At 28.1% G+C, this 19,809-nt stretch overlaps 1 long non-coding RNA gene across 1 annotated transcript in view; it reads left to right on the top strand.

Moving 5' to 3' along the window:
* Window positions 1–19,809, top strand: part of LOC147067096 (uncharacterized) — a 300,820-nt gene that overhangs the window by 221,327 nt on the left and 59,684 nt on the right. The window contains exon 4 of the long non-coding RNA XR_015071485.1: window positions 13,085–13,113. This is a non-coding gene — a long non-coding RNA (uncharacterized LOC147067096). The remainder of the gene's footprint in view (window positions 1–13,084; window positions 13,114–19,809) is intronic.

Genomic DNA, 19,809 nt, shown 5'->3' with positions numbered 1-19,809 from the left:
ATAGGTGGATTGGTAATTCAAAAGACAAGAGCACTCATTTTAAAATATGAGGCTTGAGTCCTAATTAGTCTAATATATTTTCCACATTTTTTCAAAATTAAATATATTTCTTTAAATTAAAACACCTGTTTTATTATCAAATTAAAATACAATTATAACAATAGTAACATATTTTTTTTATTGATAAAACTTGTTTCCTTATTCCAGTGGTAAAACTTACCCTGTATTAGAGTGTTTAAAGGTTACGAAGTTTAAAAAGTTTGACTGTCAAACAATGAGAATGAATCTGATAAAATAGATCTATAAATAATTAAATATTACTATTTATTAAACGTTAACAGATATTGAGAAAACCACTTAAGCAAACATTTTATGGTACTTTACTGTATGGTACAGAATACGCTTGGTACTCTTAATATCCACGATGACTAGGTTGGTGCAGATCACGTGGCTGAGAAAAGTAATATAGGTACGTGTAGCTTTCTTTTCCAATCAGTATAATTAATATATTTGAAGCAGTGCAAGGGCGCAATGAGTTTGGAAAATAGCTAACAACCAAAAAAGGTTTGTATATTTTCAAATATGTCTTTGTAAAACTTAATGCAGACTAATATTTTTTAAACAGGCAGCATACTTTCATTGTGTCAATATTTAATAAGGACTGATTTTGCTTCACTTGTTATCTGAGCATATGAAAATACACCAATAAATTTCAATTGGAACTTAATTCACCCCAATTTAAAAAATTAAAATATATATTAACCAAACGTCAAATACACGACACTTATATAATAAATTGTGCTGCGGCGCTATTCGACACTATTTTTTCATAACTAAAACAATTATTATTTTTCGCCATTATTCCACAAACACATACCACATATTTGTGATAGTATGTGTATATCATATTTTGGAAAATATACTGAAGAGTAGAAAAAACTATATTTTTTTATAATTTGGTTGGTTTATAAATATTTCATGAAATCTTAAAATAAGTATATACGTTTTTTTCGTCAGATACCTACATGTTTCAAAATACATAAAATCTTTTTTGTAATTTAGTTACTATTAAACGCATTTTATATTATTAAATTAAGTGAATTAACACAAAACGTAACATTATTTATTATATTGTTAAAATTTATTATGTATGTAACTAATGTAATGTAGCGTTATTGTAATGCGCTGTGTATCTAGGCGTAAAAAGAGTAATATGTTTTTTTATTACGGAATCGTACTGCTTATTTAACTTTCTACCAAAGGCATGATACAACATTACAATAAAATATTGAGTCTGTGTAAAAAACGAATGTATGCCTTTTTATTGACCAGCAAACCAGAGCGAAATAAAAAAGGTTCTGAACTTTTTCTCGAAAATTCCTGAAATATTCAAAATTCCAACTCTCCCATTGCGTGAAAGTATGTGTATGAATTATTAAACTCTGCCCTTCAGTGTTTTATAAACTTTATCATTGTATTTTATACCTTTATTAAAAATTTTCATCCTACAACATTTTGTTACTAAATGTTTACTTGTGCGTACACTTCATTAGGCACAGCGTATACATTTGTCATAAGTCATGTTTCAATGTCTTATAAATAAAATTTATCAAATTATGTTTTAGAAAATACCATTATTTTATACTGGTACCTACTATTACAATTTTATTTTACAAAGCTTTGAGTGAAAAATATCCAAAACTGATCTCCCTTTTCAGATATTAGATTGTTGTTATATTTTGTTATTCTTCTCCTAAACCAATAAAGTTTTTAATAAAATTATACACAAAATATCGACTGTAGAAAGGAAAAGAGGCGCAATCCACACAAATCAAATTTTACAGAAGGCACAAAAACGGTTTGTTATGGTTTTCGGTCAAAGTAAAAATACAAAATAGACATAACCTTGAAGTGCATGATAATTAACACAATGCTTACGGCCCCTTTTAATTAATTTTGTAATTAACGTGTTAATTTGCATTTGAAAAGTAATTAGCAAAAACACAATTTTGTGCGGCCCGTAAGCTATGGGTTAAGTCGTTTTTCCCACGTCATTTCCTTCTTTTTTTTAATTGCTAGCTAAATTAAAATAATAAAACGACATTTGTAGTTTATATCATTTAGACACAACGTGTAATTAGTCGTGTATAACGTCTTTATCTCATTCGCTGCTGAGTAGATAATGATTTTTTAATTAGCACCTTTAAAATGCACGTTAATTACATCGATCGGCCGCCTGGTCATTACGCGCCGGGTGCGTCTTCCGCGTCCAAAGTATTAAGCAATAAAAAATATTTTGAAAAAAACTGAGGCTTACGCCATTTTTCCTTTCTACAGTTGATATGTATTCGAGACAATACTATTATGCTCTCAAAAAATATTATATTTGAAATAAATGAGGTCAATAAGTAACACATTATAGACCTCCACTGTGAAGTGATTTTTTTTAATTTTCACTAGTGTATATTGACAAAAAATCATAGTTAAACATTCAATAAATATACTATAACTATGTAATTCATCCAAAAATACCATATACGATGACTAAAAAAGCCTAATACCTATCTTAATTTTACTCGACTGCAGCATTTGAACATGCGATTTGTTTATTGTCTAATTAATACTACTAGTATTCACGGAAAGAACATCTGGTGCAATCATAATATTTTATTGTTAATTAATAATTAACTTTCATTTCATAAGCTTTCATTGTACAGATTGGGAATTCCTTCAATAATTTAATCTTTCGGGTGGATTAAATGATTGATATTTTTCAATTAGAAAATATTTATCGTTAACGGGAAAGAATTTCTACGATGTTGTGGATTAGTCTGAAAACTTTAAAACTGCACAAAAATGGTATACTTACCAACAGTTATTATTTTTAATTAAAATAAAACCGATTTCAATAACAAACTACAAATGAATAGTATGTAGGTACATAATTTGAAAGAAAGTTTAATTATTCAAAAAACATTTTGAAAACATATTGGTACGGAGCTGTACTAGTACCTACATACCATAATAATTCATATACGGTGAAATGATCTACAAATATTTTAATAGTAATATAGTTTATAAGTAACATGTTCTAAGTGCTTAAATCTTGTGTATTATGTATTCATTGAATCAAAAATGGTTTAATTAAATTAATTGTCACAAAAATTGATTTTATATAATTTCAGTACGTTCAACTTATATGCAATAAATTTATATGTCTGTATACGTATATGTGTATATATATGATTAGAATTCACGTGTCGTATTAAGTTCTTTAACAATTATAGTAAATTTTCTGTCCTCTATTTAAATATAGCTGCTACTAAATTAATAGTGGTGCTGAAATAGTTTTCCTTAGGCTTAATAGTACAAGACCTACGTAAATACCATTCCGTGTAATGTAAAATGAACCCTACCTTTTACGCAAATTTACTGCAGCATCTAATGAATGCCTAAGAAAATAAATTGAAACACCATTTTAGGTCAACCCTTTTAATAATTTTATTTTCAGGAGTAAACAACATGTATTTTTTCTGTAGGTGTGTGAAAATAAGCGGTGAATTTAACTATTCACTATAATAATATAACCTTATAAATGTTCCGGGAAAAGTGGTAATTCCCGTTTATGATGAATATACCGATATCACCCACCACAAGGTTTGCAGAGGATAGGAAAAACTGCAGAAGGCTGATTCGGAATATCACAGTACCTATTCTAGAGTGGCCATAATCCTCAGACATCAGGGTTACAATGAGAAAAAAAGAATATAAATCAATAATATATTTTTTTACATCATATTTCAAATGAATGAAAGTATAAAAGAATAAAAAAGGTTTTCAGATATTTTTATTCACGCAGATTGTCGAAAACTATTTATTCTTTACTTAATTCAAACTAACTATTATTCTTTATTGATATTTGATTAGATTTTGGTTTTACAATAAATTCATATATGATAATATGGTTCAGAATATTCAGAATTTAGGCACTCAGATGATGTGAAGACCCTTGACGTCACAAGTATAGAAGAAAACAGTCGCCAAAAACAATAATGATGATGAAATCGAAGTTATGAATGACACAATCATCAAACAGGAGTACGGGGCAGGCAAGCGTGGAGAGATAACCAAGAGGTAGCCAAAATACATATTGGATTGTAATCCAAATATGAAATAATGATGATAACTTTAAAAACTGCCTACTATATACAATTTACTTAATGGTTTGAGGTACTGAGGTACATAGTAAAGAGTATAATAGTAATAAATTTTACATCTTAATAATGTCAGACATAAATAACTTACGAAATAAGATTGTTTTTTATTTAAAAGAGAATTAATTTATGATGCGTTTATTAATAATGCCAAAATCTCATATTGATTAATTTAATCTGATTTAATATTATTATAAACCTTTTACTTAAATTTATTAAATATCTAAACTCAACATATAAATACGGCAGATATTCTTTCGATTTTTTTATATATCTACCATATTATAATACAAACCATACCTTTTGCCGTATAAAATATTCGCTAGCAGGATCCTGATATATTATGATATAAAAATGCAAATGAAAATTTATTACCCACGAAATGCTGGCATGAAATATTATTGCAATAGTACCTTCTTACGTCACTTATCTTATAAATCAGACTTTATAATGTATTTTAGTCTAAAATAAAAGTGGAAATAATTCGGTTATATTATGTACATTTTTGGTTTATAAATGAGGGGCCTGTATCTTTTCGAGGTTATTATTAATAAAAACAATACAATAATCCATAACAATCCGTCGATTAAACACTATAATACAAAATGAAATGATATTGTTTTATAGTATTTTTTATTTTCTATGGAATTCTTTCCAGCTATCACACTTTAATACCTATTCAATAACATTAAAGATTAAAAGAGGAGTGTAATGTTACTATTATTCTTAACACATCTAGCAACAGAACACTAAACATGTAATCTTATATTATTTCGTAATAATGTATATAATATTAAAGTGTTTTAAATAATCAACTATACAATAGATATTATATAAAAGTATTCGGAAGATTTTTTTCTTCACATATTAATATAATCCTTTAATTTTCAAAGTCGTTTAAAAATGTACGTTTGTTGACCAGTCTCCACTTATTATTTAGTACTAACTATTTTATGAAACTATTATAAGTAATAATATAATGTAGATTAGAATTATTTTTTTAATTATTCATAGTTTTAATGTGATTTAAATATTTAATAAAAGAACTATTCAAATTTACATCAGACTAACTACCCCTTTGCACTCCATCTTCGTATTTATGTGGTGATATCATTTTGAAATCATCATTTATATATATACCCATCTGTCAGATAGAAATAATGTTAGATGGAAAAACTAATATAAACTTGGCTATTATTTAGTGTTTAGGTATATAAATATATTGTATTTATCTTAACCGTATTGTCAATGGATTAACCACCGTATTAGACAATGAAACTATGTATATTATAATGTATATTACTATTATACGCAGTAATATAAATGCATCAGGCTTTATTTTCTTTTTTATTCACATTTCTGGTATAATATGGCTTGCAGGAAAGCATTTCCGCTTGTTTAGAATAAAAATTCTATTTGGTAATATACACCGATGACCTTATGAAGCAAAATCAATGGCTATGTTTATTTTCCGCCGACTTCAGCGTAGTGTTGTGTGAAATACGCCATTGTGATTTTCGATTTCATTGGCTTCCGTGTTGTTTTGTAGGGTAATAGCAGTCATTTCCGGTGCACTGTATTATGTATTCTAACTGTTTTGTTGCAGTGAAGTTCAAGAATTTTCTTTGTCTGAAAGACGCTATTAAATGCCTAATTGTTTCAATTATTGGGATATTATAGCCATTATATTAACGCATTGTCTACCTAATTTAAATTACTTTAACAGCTAAAAATATCAATTCAATAATACAATTTACAATACGATTCTAATGTTGGTTTTTTATCATTATTTAATATTATAATAGCTGCAGATTGCACAATATTTAGATAATAATTCAAATTAATATTCTTTTATTTATATCCTCTTAGAGCTAGTACAACCTCCAATATGACAAAATTTAAATTAACCGAAGCAAGACCCTGAAGATAGACATTTAATTCTTTAAATGTTTGTAAATAATACACAGATATAGGTACAATACATACGATTTTTCATTATATAATATCTGAAAACTAAAGTGTGTAGTTTTTTTGAAAATGTTATAAACATCTGACAAAAATCTGTAAGAATCTGTAGGTAGTTCAGTTCTACATACTATGTATTCATAAGATAAACATCTGGCGTTAGGATACAGGTACCTTAGGGAGAAAAAACCAATAATGATGTAGGTATACTATAATTTAACGCAGTTTGGAAATTTACCCTTATTATTTACCCTCATTTTGACGTATCTTTCATCATTCATGGGATGATTCCGGATAAGTAAAATTTATTTTAGACTGAAATTCTTACCACATATATTTTTTTACATATTTCGTCCATTTAATATTACATCAATGGAATAACATGACATTGTAAAATAATTATCAGGCTCCCCATCATTGAGTCTTTGTAATGGCTCCGATGTGATTACTATGTAAATTAGAGGTATGACAGCATTATCTAAATGAACCACATTAAATCGGCGGTAACTACCTCATTCGCGGTATCTAGAGCATTGAGAAATATATTAATTTAACTAGGATATCGTATAGTATAGATCGTCTGAAAATACAAAACACCCATTTTGACAAAAAAAAATACATTCCGGATTTTAACAAATATTAAAAAATTATGTGCTTTTATATTATATAGAATCTAAGCTGGACAAAGAATTATTAATAATACTTATAATTTAATTAGCTGTAAGTTATTCATTATTGTAGAAAAAATATTTAACGCTTATTTATTACGTTTTATGAAAACGTTTTGGATTAGTTGTTCAGAAAAATACCACATATATTTTATTTTATATTCTTACCTAATAATTAAATAATTAATCATACTTCTGCAATGGTCATCTAGTTTCGTAATATGAAAGTTCATATTTCTAGTTACATTGAAGTATCTCTAACGTACATACATTATTGTTTTAAATTTTGCTGCTTGTATTTAGGTAGACGTACTGCTTTATAAAATACATATCTATTATCATTACTTATTTTAAAGTTGATATCAATACCATTTCATAAAAAATATGACGATGAAGAGATTTAGCAAAAATAAATATTTGATTCAATTGTCATAATATATATAATATATTGATATATTTGAAGGATTTTATTAACCTTGGTTGATTGAACATGACGTTATTATAATCGGGTAAAAATATGATACTTTAATTTGATTTTACAAAGTTTTTGTTATCTTGTATTCTTGTTTATCCGGTGGTTGTTTGTCCAGTACAAATTTTTCAATCGATTTTTAACTAACTTCCCGACTAGCTAGACATTTGAAACTTTTAGAATATATCAGAACACGATGCCAATGCATTCTTTTAATACTATTAGTCATATTTAAGCAGAATTGAATTCATTTTCAGTTAATTCTGTTTTGTATGGAAAGTTATTTTAGAAAAATCCGTAAAAAGTAAAAGACTATTATTAGTTGCTAAGGGGGTGGTCCTAGTAACTAAATTATTAATATATACGTGCGTTACTATGGAAATCAAAATGAAATGTCGAAATGACATTTCAGTATTCTATATTTGTTTGTTTTTTATTTACTTCATATCAAGTACAAGTTTGAGCATATTGAGCATAATAATTCAACAGAAAATTTAAAAACTTTGTACATAAAAAGTTCTTTTTCTCTTGTAATTGTTTGTTTATTGATTTCTACGAACTTTAATACCTATCGGAATAACTAGGTACCCTGAAAATTTTTTAAATGTGTTTTCTGTGTTTCCGAGCTTTGTTAGATGTGAGAATTATTACTTATTTAACATAATTACATGTAGAATGGGCAAAGTAAACAGCTGACTATTTTGTACAAATTCAAATGCATTACAGAAGCATAATGTTCTTCAATTATATTAAAGTTATTGGAACGACCTGAATGCATGGTATTATTTATTCGGTAGAAAAACTTGGGTTATTTTTAAAAAAGGTTCTTTTTATATTGTAATTATTACTAGTTAATTTGAACGCAAAATTTATAGTAAAATAAACGTTATTTTAATAGTAACATATAATGATATTCTTATATTTGTTTACTTTAATTCATTCAGAAAAGCTTTTAACTACCCTTTCTAATGAAAATCTTAACCTAGAATCTCACACAATATGTCTAGATAACGTTGTGTGTTTCGCCGAAAATCACTCAAGAGGATTAGATTACACCTTTATTCAGTAGTCACCACTGAAATGATGATAATTTTAGTTTAATATAACGTCCTAGGCATTGTATAATGTACTAATTAACCTACTTATACAAAACACATTCGCACTTAGGCTTTATTATTATTCCCACATAACGTGCAGTCAACCATTCTCTATGGAGTTTACCTATAATAATAGGTCGATGTTTGTGGAAACTGGAATAGCATATCGTGTACATAAGTGTTATACTGTGGATTGATTATTCGTATCACTTAGCTCTCTTTGTGTGAACCTGTGAGGTTTATAGCAATCCAAATACTCTCACGCAGAACTATATATTAACACTATAATAATTCTTGTTCACAATGCGCTGTAAAATTATAAATCCAACTTGAATGCTACTATTTTACGATGTATAATATAGTTTAATGGCTAAATTAATTCTTTGCTTATTATAAACATGTCTATGGTTTCTTTTTTGTTTATTAAGTTTTTTACAATATGTCATTATCAACCCTCATTAACAATGTTATATCGATTACATACCCATATTGTTGAAGTTTTTATTATGAAAGTATCATTTAAATAATTTAGGAAAACAAATATTCTTTTTAATATTACAATATGCCATGAGATCCCATGACAGCAGTGTAGTGAAACGGTTCTGTAGTATCTAGTAGATGTGAAACAATCAAAGGAACATCCAGGCATGTAAGTGTATTACAACGGTGAATGATGAAAGTAGACTGTTAAAATTTTACATAAATAGTGCATACTAAACTTTGTCAGTCATATATTTTTTTTTCATTTAACTAAGAATACAATTTGCAGATGGTGTTGGTTAGTTTTTAAATTCATTAAACCTTGCCTAACCTAACCATATACTTTTCTATCTATAAAATATCCACAATTATGTATGGTTTAATAGCATAATTTTAGATATTGTATAAATAAGCGATAAAACTAACAAGCACTATATAGTTATATACACATTGTAGTCTTAGTTCAATGAAAACAAATACATTTGACTGACAAAGTTTAGTGTGCACTATTTATGTCGAATCTTCACAGCTTACCTCTACCCTTCGCCGCTGGTGTATTGTCACTCATCGGTGATCTCTGAAAACTCTGGATGAGATTTCAGTAGATACCTTTCACATTGGACTACAAGGGACGCAAAATCATTATTAATTAACATTGCATAATGCATAACATTTAAATATTACATATGTATAATACCTATATATCTCAGATTTTCACTATTTTATTTATATTCTTTCTTGGTAGATTTCATCATTGTATATTCTAACTTTAAACAATAACTAATGTTTAAAATATAGTTAAATTTTATAATATTTAGGTAAGTGCTTTGAATTGATATTTAAAATACATTATTCTTCTACTTTGTTTGTTAATTATAAATTAGTAATGTCGTTCATGAAAACATTTTTTGCGGCTTGATATTATATTTTTCGGCAATATGCAAAGATACTATATGGCATCTCTTCTGCATTTATATCTATTTTTTACCTACCATTATATATCATTATTTTTTTCTCTTTAAATGATGAAACCAAAAAACCGGATAGAACAATATCAACAATAAATTAAAATCAAATTTTCAAAATTCTAAAGAATTGAACAAACTTAATAAGGCTCTGTTTTATGTAATTGATGCACAGTTTTAAAATAAAAATGCTGTCTAATAATATTATGATCAACATAGTTTATAAAGCTAATTTCCAAAATCACCAACATAAAAATAACACAATATCATTAAGGTCTAATGTATGTTTCCAAAAACCTTGGAGTAATTGCTTAGCAAATCACCATGGAAGTCGTCAGCAATTACTTATTCTTTCTAAAATAAAGCTTTTGTTTATTTTGACCTTGATAATGAAAGAGCTCTCTAGATATAATGTAATTTTTTTCTCATTCAAGTCTACCTCCTTCATTCGTCACGCACACCACACACCGGAAAAATCGTAAATTTTCTTTATTTTCCTCTTTTTTGGGAAGGTATTTTCGTGTTCCTTCAAACCGATATACTTTATCGGTATTATAATGTACAACGTTTGTAATTTACAACATTTTTAATGTATTTTCTATTTTAAATACTTACAGCCAATTCGATTTTTTTTTCCAGAATCTTTTTAATGTTTTGTGTGTTTAATAATTATTTTCTGCTTACAACCACAGAACAAATTAATAAATAGAATTTAGATAGGCTATACGCCAATACACTACATTTTGAAGCAAGGTTTTGAATATGTGAGTGTCCTACGAAAATGAAACATACAATATATATGTGCAATAGTGTGTGTTGCAACCTTCAAATACAATGAATGAGCATCAATGCATTAATCAAAAGCGGTTGTCAGAACGAATGACGTATAACACGTGTTTAAGAGTATCTCATATTCTTCCATACTAGAGATCGGTTGCCTGTTACTCCACACCCGTTAAATATTTCAGTTCCCATTAATTATGTGTTCCCTGCTTACGAGTTTTAATTTCTGACGAAAATTATGCAGTTTAAAAATCTAATGCGATCGTATAAATAAAAACAAATTATAAATTTGGTGTATTTTTATAATTGTTATCAAATTCTGCTAACATATCCACACGCTTGGACGTATTTTTATAATAAATATTGTGATTAAGAAAGTAATTTTAATACAAGTCTATATTAAAAATTAGTTTTTATATATTTGAGTTATTTTGCTAACGTACACACTGTATTATTCAGAGTTTTTAATCTATGATAGGTTTTATTGGTAAATCTATTATTGCATAAATTTTGTGAATTTTTATTAAAATTATTATTGTTAGATCATAATAATATAAAAATAGCTTCCCAAATAATTTATTTAATATGCATAATATTTGTAAAATGAAGAAAAGCTGAAGAATCACTTGTGATTGATATAAAATTGTGCGTCTGACTCTCTTTTATTGCCAATTTACAGCTGGAAGGCGAGCAAAATAAATTGATACGCTCTGTTGGCATTTTACTGCAACCTTATTCTGCCTAAAAAGTTTTATTTTGTGATTTATAAAAGAAAGAGAACGAATAAAAATATTTTATAAGCCGTATTTATATTCTCTACGCAATATTATTTCTTTTTTTAGTTCGATAAAACCTCAGCAGATTCCGAAAATAGTTTTTTTATTCGTTTTCTCCTGGTACTATTCATTGATATTGGGTATTCATAGGTCGGTGTTGGATATAATAGTATGTTGGTATATTATACCATAATAATATATACACTTAGCTCTAACAAGTTAAGAGCAAAAATATATTTGATACAATACATTTAGTGTAGATATATAATATAGATGTGTGTAAGATGTTTGATGAAATTGTTCATCCATCAAAGCTGGGCTAGAGTGTTTTGACCGCCTTACAGCCACCGTCATCAGAAATGACCTCCCAATGCATAATAAAACTGGAATAATAAAACATAAATAAAAGGGAGATCCTTATACCAACAGAGGCACTTAGCGGAAAAATACGAAGCTTGCAATTTCAGACATTTTTTTTTGATAATTTACCATTTCAACTGTATTAATTATTAAATATTTATCTGAAAACATTAAAAAGATTTTTTTAAGTCAAAGATAAACTTACAATTGTAATAAAATGTGAATTTCTTGCTGGGTCCCATCTTATTATTACATTATATTTTATGGTCATATTTATCATTAGAATTTAGTTAATTAAGTTTTCAATTTTTTAAAGTTTAGATTTTTGACTAATCCGTCGTTTTAATATTTTTTTTATATTTATTTTAAAAAAACATCGATTTTTATAAAAACATAAATATGTATAACTTGAAATTCTTTTTATTTATATCATTGTTATGTAGGTAGAATGCAGTTTTTAAGTGAGTACGTATGTATTGTTAATTACAAATTTTCATTTAATATATCCCACAATATTTCATTATTTTAAATTAAGGTAACAATAAATTATTGTTGTTCGGAAATTGACTTTAATTACCACGCAATTAATATTTGCCTAAAATAAAATTGTTTAATCATGTATTTTATTTTTCACACACGTTCGCCTAATAGGTAGAAAACGTCTTAAAGTAAAATCTAGAAATTCAACAAAATAGTTAAGTTTTGTGAAGGTGCATTTGTCAACTTCATAGATCGATAAGAATAGAGGCTTCAAATGTTACTTATAACAACTTTCCTAATCACGCCATGATTATAAAACAACGTTCATCTTCATATTATAGAGATTATAGACCATGCGATTTCTGAAGGATACAGTAAATTTACTACCACACTATAAGATAACCAGTGAAAATCTGGATTTCAATAAATTATTAAATTACCCAGCATGACGTTGATCATGACATTCGGAATTTTCTGGAGAAGGTAGTCACTGGTAGGATGTGGATCCGCCATCAAACAAAAGTCAGAACCAATTGGTTATATTAAAGAAGTTTTAAAAAAATACCTTTTAATATTGAAGACTGACTACAAATATTTAATCAATTTTTTTTTAAATTAGAGTCATTGATAGAACTATAATTCCAATAAAAAAAGTTGCCCTCATTCAAACAAAACTTAATGATAACTAATTTATATAATATGCCCATGCTTAATTCATATTTATATTGTAATTAATCTAAAATTCTTTCAATCAAAATCCACCTAAAAATGAATAAATAATAAATTGGATGCATAAACATAATAGTTTATTTTTATTGTTTCAGGCAATGTGAAAAGTCGGATTACCTTCCATGTAAGTAAAACATTTTATTAATAATATGAAAATCTACATACAAATTATAATAAAGATCAAAAGAAATTTTGCTTACAAGTCAAGCTGAGCAGTAACGTATCAGCTTATAAAATCGTAGTTTTTTGTTCGAAACCTCGATCTGGCAAAATCAGATTTTTTTAGAATGTGTATTTGAATCCATAATTATGCACCTAATAAATTGTGAAAATTGACTAATATCCGGTTCTCGTAAAAACAAAATCTTGTTAATACAAACTCCACCGCATGGAAGCATATGCCATAATCAGTCGATAAATCTTCTCTAATATAACGAAACCTGTAATGATCGTTTTAAACAATTAGGATATAGTATTTATAAATAGAAAACATTTTTTTTTTACTCTATAGTTCGTCTGAATATCTTTTCTTGCAGTATTCTTCTTGGTTTCAATTCCCTGCACACGCTGCGGTCACCAAAGTTGTATTTTGGGACTAGCATTTTGTCATTATAACTCATAATTATTACTATGTAGGGATTACGTAGATTCCAGACATTGCCGAATATACAAAGATAAAATTCCAATAATATTATATATACATATATAAGGTAATATAGTTCAGGATCCATTTTGATAGATTTGTTTGTTATCACCTTGTGATCCAGGAGCAAAAACGCTATATGTGATTTCAATGACGAGGGTAATTGACGATGCAATCGTTGCTATTGAAGTTCATTACATTGGCTCGAATAGCACCAATCGGGGTTTTCCTTCGTTACCAACCTGTCTTTATTTCCAATAATGTTCCGCGTATAATGCTTCCCTAAGGTAGAATCGGCTTGTTAGTTACATGTAGCCCCATTTAATTATTAATATACCCTTGCAACGATATAAGGAGCTATCTCTCTTATATGCTATATTTTACTATATTTAATTTATTGCTTATGTAACTTTTTTGACATAGAATATCAGTTACAGTGATTGACTCTTATGTCAAAAATATTTTATAACTGAACATAGTTTTAGAAACAAGATTTTATGAATTATGATGGGCTAAATGAATACAAATAATTATTTATGAATCTAATGATAATATGTATTTTTTTATTTAGGCTTTTTATTTGTTAAAAATAATTACCTGGCCATAATAAAGAAACTGGTTTTTAACCAGAGTTTACTTTTACCTTGAAAGTTGAAAATTATGTGAAATGATTTGTTAAACCACTTTATAAAATAAACAACTTTAATGATAAGAAAATATTGTTTTGAAAGTTTTTTAGGTTGAAAAAAAAAGAATTTCTAACGACTTGTAGCCCTCGATCATTATTTTACATTTCCTTATTTTGTATGTTCAGTGACAAAGCAAAAAGAAAAAAAATCAAGAAATGCTTGTGAAACAAAATTAACCCTACAGACACCCTCATTTCCTTTTTATCTCATCAAACGTTTTAACTTTTTATAAACGAAACACTCTTAGAATAGCGCTTTTACTTAACTTTTAAATTTGTTTTTCCAACAATTCGTCGCAAAATGGAATTATTTGAAAACTGACTCCATGTATTATCCGTGGTCATTTAAAGTGTATATTCTTTAAATCATCAAATAGGTAGTACGTGGTGATGCTTTTTATTAAAGTAATAATACTTACTATTTTTAATTAAAACGCATTAATATGATCATTACCACTATTACTATTACTATTATGTTACCATTATATTACTATTATGTCATAAAACAAAAGATTATGATAATTTATTAATTGGATCCATTAATTTCATATATTTTTTTTAAATCAGCATCGTTGTCAACAGTTTTATTATGCTAAGTATATATACAATCTTCAAATAATTTTTGATGTTCCTTATAAATTAATAAAAACACTATAATTGCTCACGATGGCTGAGCGGCCAACACGTTAGCTTATAATGTCATGAGTCCCAGATTCAAATCATAGACCAAATCGGTTAAGCAAGTGGTTAACCTGCATTTCTCGTAATAAACAAAAATATGTTTGGACAAACTCTTTGGAGGCCCGTATGATCTTCTTAGGATCGGATATAATAAAAAAATGTTATGCATATGACTTAGTATTTACTATTTGATGATTATTTAAATTAAATTTATCAATTTACAATTTTCAGTGTATGTTTCATATTGTCCTAATTTAATTGAAAATTTTATAAATATAAAAAATAATTACATTCCGACCAATTATATTTGATTACTGATAAAATATAAATGTATATGATGTAAAGTAATAGTTTATTTAAGCTTTAATGTGATCTGAAGAATTTCAGAATAATGTAATAAACATGTATAATCAGCATTGTCTTTTTATTTTTACAGATTGGCATTCAAGTAAGGTTTAATAATGGCACAAGTTATGCAATTTAAGAATTCAAATGTCTCTATGTTTCATTAATCTTCACTAACCCTCAAATACGAATCAATTATTTGAAAACCTTACAACGTTTCCTACAGTCCAAAATAATTTTCTTTAATATCCTTATTTTAATAGGTATATCATAAGTATAACTATTTTCCCTTCGATAATTCTTCCTGTTTTGGAAGCGTGGTCGCTTTTAGCTTGAAATTCAAATATTACTTTTTTTTCATAAAATAGCTTGTCAGCTCACACGTAAGTTTGCATGCACATTTAATTACCTTTGCATGAGCTTTGCCGAGTCAAATCTGCATCGTCACGTGTTTAGGCTTATCGAGCCATTATAGTAGTGATGGCTACGTAACTAGACAGTGAACTACATAGATGCTGTGTATGGCGAATCCAGGAAATATATACAATCGTCGTTGCTCCTTCAAAGTGGGCTATGTGCATACATTTCAGAAAATAGGTTTTTGCACCAAAATAATTTACCAAGGAAAAAATAAAATGATTAAGATAAAATGTATTTGGAATTGCTTTAAAAAAATATTTCAATATTGTAGGCGACAGGTATTGTAATTCGCATTGTTTTTAGCCTCTCCTGTAATGTTTAAAAAAATATACATAGCTGATTTTTAAGCCACAACGACACAAGGGTTTAATATATCGGGGAAAAGATATAGTCCGAGTATCCCAGCCCAAGTAACCGGATAGTTATGTAAGTAACAGATTAAGTAATAACACTATAACAAGACACGAAGGTCGATTTTATTTTACATTGTAGAGCAATATACTCTGTCTCATGACTTTAACTTCTTCTTGGGGTAGATGCATTCCTATAATATTGAATATAAATGGTCTAAGTAAGTAATGGGTATTATTCCGAATGCTACTTTACTTTTTAAACATACACTTATTCTAGAAATTTGCTATTTTTATTTAGTTAATCGCCAAACGCTGACTGGCTTGTTTTTGGAGGGCGTCCGAAATGTGGGTGTCACTACTGACCCGACTTTTCTCGAAGTGTACATCAACTTACCAATTATTGGTATAACAGATATGTATGTACGTAAATTAATTAACATAATGATATGTTTCGTCAATTTTACTTAGTATGTAGGTATATTATATGAGACGACTAACTGTATACTGCTGTTAACCGTATAAGCAAGATACATGAACCATGTTTAAAAACTTTTCAATCTTATTTTAAAACAAATCGTAAAAAAGTGTAATAACGATGCTATCTACCTGGTGTAGAATTGTTATAAAACAAGTTTTTAACCCCCGCGGTGCGTCAAGTTTGACAGAGGAGCCAACTCGTTAGCCGAACAAAATGAAAAAGGGAAATTTGGAGATTTTTCATTCATTGGCAGTTTGATTGTGAAACTTTTGACTGAAAAAGTTTATTTTCAAACATTTTTTTTTCCGCCGAAGTCACATATTACACCGTTACTAGAAACCTTTATCCAAAATTAACCTAAATATTTTGTTGAATAAACATTTTTTTTATTTAATGAATAATACTTACACAATATTTACGAACGTAACATTCATTTTTTTTAAATATTGGCACGAGAGGTATCCATCGGACTCCGGCCAATATAAGTACTTTACCAATTAAGCAATTTGTACCAATTATACCTACATCCGAGATATTAACTCAAATTTCGTTAATATTGATAAACATATTTGTGATTTTGAGTCAAGGCAATTATTTCAACTTGATTCCGAGATGGCATCAGTGTACTCAAAAAAAATTCTACTAGGCTCTCAATTATTGCAAATTAAGTAATAAATAATATTGTCTGTTAATTAAACTGGCGTTTACGAGGAAGATCTCCACCATATTGCGAATTAATATTTTATTAAACACGTATAATTTAAAAACATCTTTGACACATAGGTATCTACTAAAAAAACCGAGCGGGATTTGTAACCGCATATATTGGATTTTATGCTTTACTTACTGACCCATCTGCAAACTGAAGTATTTATCAAATTTCGTTAATATTAGCAATCGGCTTTTATGGTTTAATTAAATCAAGGTACCAATATTAGATACTTACTTTGATTCCTAGCCGACGTCAGGATCTCTCCAAATTTTAATCTTGCATTTTCTTAATTTAATAAATTATATTTTTTATTCAAGGGATACAAGATTTGAGAATATTCAGACAAAAATTGTCGTTTCTCTAACTGTACCACGTTAGTTAAGCGCTGAGACTCAAACTGAGGTGCATGTCACGTTGCTTGTCGACTACTGTCACGGGTTACCGCAATGGGAAAAAAGTGTGTAATGTCATTGTTCTTTGTATTTAAAATGTTATCAGACTGATGCTTCCATCCAGTAGCATATTGTGTACCTTCCTTCAAACGAACCTTGTCAGTTGGCAAAATCTGCCGTAATCATTGAAACAAGAATGAGGGCACTTCACGTTGAACTGCACTGCATCGGCACCTGTATGACGTTTTGAACGTTATTTCACATGCCTGCACTTTTTGAATGTCATGTCAAAATCCGTGACATGCACCTCAATATGGGTTGCGCTTAAAGCGGGAACCACGTGAGGTGCATGTCACGGCGATAAAAATGTCTATGGTTTCGTCATTTTGCAGAATATTTTGAACGTGCACCATCTCGTAAATTCACTGAATAATGACACTGATAAAGAGTGCCTACTATAATGTATTAGTAATTTGAATTATTATTAATTATTCATGCTAATTTCAATTAATTTTAACAGTTTCTACGGGTGCGTATGTTAAAATACATGCGGCATGACATTCATAGATAATAGACAACATTTTCATAGAAAAATACATAGTACCAGCTGCTAAAAACAAAAAAGAGCGTCATTTTGACAGTTTGACGTGACAGACGAAAAGTGTTGGCATATGGAATATGATAAAAACGTTCAATTGTCATTCATTGAATCATGCAGGTGCCGGTGCAGTGCAGTTCAGCGTGGAGTGCGCTCATTCTTGTTTTAATGATTACGGCAGATTTTGCCAACTGACAATGTTCGTTTAAAGATTCAAAATGTGCTACGGGATGGGATCATCAGTCTGATAACATTTTAAACACCAAGAACAATGACATTACACACTTTTTTTTCCGTAGCGGCAGCCCGTAACAGCAGGCGACAAGCACCGTGACATACACCTCAATATGGGTGGCCCTTAAATCGCATGCTTTTACATTACAATAGCATAATAAGTAATTAAATGCTACATTATTATTATGTTTTAATGATATTATAATATAATATTTGTTAAAATTTATTCTTAAATAATAATATCTACAGATATAAATATATATTTTACAAAAACTACATCTTACAATTTATTAATAATTGTATATTATATTATTACTTAGTAGAATAAAATATTGATCTATTAAGCCGTGTCCACATCGGCAACAAGTTGCTGGCAACATCATGATACTGGAGACGGAGCAGACATGATATTATAATGAGACTTAAATAATTAATAATTGAAAATACAAATAGGCAAAATATATTTCCAAGAACAATTAATATCTATGTACGCTGTACAAGGGTATTTAAAGAAAATGGAAATAAAATAACTTTATTTATCAAAATAGTCCTTTTTAGGACTGTAGTTTGTGTACGGTCCAGTGATTTTTCAATATTTCCCCGTCTGAAAAATAGTGATGACACTTGCCACAGTGATTTAACTTTGAATTGTGATGCCATAAAAAATTAAATAAATTTTCCAAACTACTCTAGTAATAGGTATATTAAAAAAAAATCTGTTTCACGTATGAATGATTTCCTACATAGTCTGTACTCAAACACGATTATTCCTTTAGAAATAACAAGTCATCTGATCAGAGTTGACGATAAAATTTATCTTGAAATTTGTTTTGCTGAATTATGTTTTATTGCAAGATTTTCCTTATTAAATGTCGCTTATTCAAAGTTGATCTCAAAACTTCTTGAAATACCTATCTACATATTATTTTTTCTCTGAAAAAAAAATTCTGCCACATTTTTTATTTAAATATATTAATTTTATTTTTACGTAAAATATGGTTGAACAATAATATTTTGAAGAAATTCATCAAAATACAATTTTTCATTATAAAAAGAGCTCAAAAATCTTTTCAATATTTCCGTATTTTTTAAATTAAAACTAGGTATATATTTTATGAAGAATGTTTCTAAAGAAAAATATATTATTTTAAATCTGCTTGGCATGTTATCACCTACCTTCCTAATTTGCTGTCTCAGTTACCCAGAATACTACTCTCCCGTTTATACCAACATCGCATAATATGTTTGATCATATCTTCATACTAGATTAACTCAA

Source organism: Rhyacophila brunnea, unplaced genomic scaffold, assembly GCF_057557595.1.
Source record: "Rhyacophila brunnea isolate RB1 unplaced genomic scaffold, BYU_Rbru_1.0 scaffold_4, whole genome shotgun sequence".
Classification (NCBI taxonomy): domain Eukaryota; kingdom Metazoa; phylum Arthropoda; class Insecta; order Trichoptera; family Rhyacophilidae; genus Rhyacophila; species Rhyacophila brunnea.
Note: the sequence above shows the minus strand (reverse complement) of the source record. Positions and strands in the feature narration are given on the sequence as shown.